We start from the raw sequence: 3,146 nt of genomic DNA on the forward strand, positions 1-3,146 counted from the left end.
TTGATTCTTGTTGCTTTATGATTCACTGCGTATTGATTTATATTTATGACTTGTTCATTTTTATATGTCTTTATTTTGTGTTGTGTGGATCTTACAAGAATGTTATACCTGTTGTTTTACTCTTTACTGTCACACATGCGTTTATGCGTTTGTTGAGTATTTCAGGATTATACAGGTTGATTCAACTAAGCTGCTGTCTACACTTGCAACTATGGATAGTAGTTAGGCTGAATTGAATTTTATGAGCATTATCTTTGTAAAGGGCTTTTTATTTGTAAAACTTTGAGCTGTTAATTAGGGTTTTGTCACGGATTGCCAAAGGTGATTGTTGTTAGGTTCTAAGGTCTTAGGATTTTATGTATTTAGAACTCTAATTTGTAATGTTGGCAAACCATGATCAAAACATTGTATTTAGTCTTATTTAGACTTGCTCAAAGTTGGTTTAATATTGTAAAGTTGGAATCGAGTGGCTGCAGAAGTACTTGGGACTTTCGGCCTGGCTCGATCATCGAAGAATAGACTCGATCGATCGAAAATCGCACAGGTTGAATTTTCTGCAGAATTTCCAACTCAGCCCTACTTCATTAAACGTTTAGGGTTTCATGTTTTTACCCTAGGTATATAAACAAAACCCTAGCCACGTTTTTGGAGGTTGTCCATATTGTATTGTTGCTCATACATTGCTGTTTTGTGTGAATCTCTTGTGAGATCTTTGAGGAGCTTTCCTTTACACAAAACTTAGGGTTTTCATGGTAGAGATGATTTCAACATCTTGAAGATCATTACTGTTGCAACCATTGGAACTTAAAAGAAAAGCAAGCGGGGAGCTTGTAGCTGATTGAGGAATTCAAGAAAGAAGTAGTCCGTGGATTCGGAGCCTGCGCGTGGTCGTGTCAGGAAGTTCTACTGGTGGGTAGCATTAGGAAGTCGAGCGGGGAGCTTGTAGTCCTTTGTACGATTCAATTCTTTCATAGTGAATTCAGGTTAGCCTTGAGGATCGGTGGGTCAAATCCTCCCCAGGTTTTTACCGTGTGGTTTCCTGGGTGATCATATCTTGTGTTATTTATTTTCCGTGCTTTATATTCTTGATATGATTGTTTGGATTGTTTTAACCTAGAATTGCTTAATTTGACTAAGTAACAACTTGGCTAATTAATCTAGGCTACGCAATCTGTGTGTTTAAGGGGTCTAAAACTTTCAAGTTGTATCTATAGCGGTCTCTTTAAAATAAATGTAATTTTTAATCTCTGAGCTGATCCTTGACCCCTGTTGTCATGGAGCATGGACACTCTCTGTTTGTTCCTCTTTTGATGGGAACAACTATGCTTATTGGAAAGTAAGGATGAAAGCATTCCTGAAATCCATTGATGAAAGGGTTTGGAATTCCGTTGAATACGGATGGGTGAAGCCCGCTACTCCTGTGAGTGAGTGGCAAACTTCTGAAAAAGAAGCAGCAAGCTTCAATAGCAAGCTATGAATGCTATCTTAATGCTGTTTCTATGGAGGAATTTAAGAGAATCTCTAATGTGAGGTTGCTCATACTGCTTGGAAAATCCTCCAAACTGTGCATGAAGGACAAAGCAGTTAAGATAAACAAACTGCAGCAATTAACTTCTAGGTTTGAAACATTAGAATGTCTGATGATGAATCCTTTGATGAATTTTTATGCCAAACTGAATGATATTGTTAATTCTGCTTTTTAATTTGGTGGAAATCGAACTTCAATTCTTTCATAGTGAATTCAGGTTAGCCTTGAGGATCGGTGGGTCAAATCCTCCCCAGGTTTTTACCGTGTGGTTTCCTGGGTGATCATATCTTGTGTTATTTATTTTCCGTTGCTTTATATTCTTGATATGATTGTTTGGATTGTTTTAACCTAGAATTGCTTAATTTGACTAAGTAACAACTTGGCTAATTAATCTAGGCTACGCAATCTGTGTGTTTAAGGGGTCTAAAACTGTTCAATTGTTATTAATTTATTGGGTTTTAAAAATAAACTCGATAATTTTATAATTGTCTCTTAGAAATAAAAATAAAAATTTATACATGAATAAAATAAATTGAATAAACTAAAAATAAACTTTTCTAAACAAGCATGATCCCCAAGTGCTAATAATTCCCATCCCATGTGGTGCCCATGATACAGCTAGGGTTCACTCCCCTTTAATTTCTTTACTTAGGAAAAAAAAAAAATCCCTTCTCATATTAAGCTCAAGCAAATCCGTGAGGTGACAAATTAAAGCAATAAATAAAGTATATATTTGATAAAATTATTTGGTAGGTTGTTTTTAATGAAAATTGGTAAGTATTGGTTTTCTTTTTTTCAAAGGAAGGTAATAAGTATTACTTGAACTCTAAAGACGATTTTTTTTTTTAATACTTTTCAAATGATCACAATTTTGTGTCATAATTTTTATATGTCAAGTTGTAATATTTATTATTTTTATATGAACTCATCACTTGTTTTTTCATCACTTACCATATATCATATTAGAGTTACGATAAAAATTGTGAGACAAAAATTGCGTATATAAATTTTCTATGCAGTAGATTATAGATCCCACCTTATAAAAAAGAGAGTGCAGAAGCAACCATTTCAAAAGCTGAAATAGAATTCTCAGAAAACAATAAAAATTTCAAAACTGATATGCGATTTGAAAACCTTACTACCCTACCCCCTTTCTTTTAATACAAATATATATATGCGTAAAACTTTTTTCTTTTTTTTGAGGGAATATTGTACGTTTTTAGACCCCTTAAAACACAAGTTATTTAACCTAGTTATTTAGTCAAATGATTACTTAGATAAATTATTCAGATCTAGGTTAACACAATCAAATCATATCATGTAAGTAATGTGGAAAAGTAAATAACACAACGATATGATAACCCAAGAAAACCAAACCGGTAAAAAACCTAGGGAGGATTTAACCTAACTATCCTCAAGGTAAAACAAATCCACAATGAAAGAATTGAAGTTTTTTACAATAGAACTTAGACCACTAACATCTTATTACTACCTCGTGTAGAAAACTTACTACCATGACCACGTGACAGTTCCGACTACTTTTTTCCTTGATTCACTGTAACCACAAGTACTTTCACTTGTGACTTTGAGACTCCACTCAAAGGTTTCAGATCTTCTT

Source organism: Quercus suber, unplaced genomic scaffold (genome assembly GCF_002906115.3).
Source record: "Quercus suber isolate HL8 unplaced genomic scaffold, Cork oak 2.0 scaffold_179, whole genome shotgun sequence".
NCBI lineage: Eukaryota > Viridiplantae > Streptophyta > Magnoliopsida > Fagales > Fagaceae > Quercus > Quercus suber.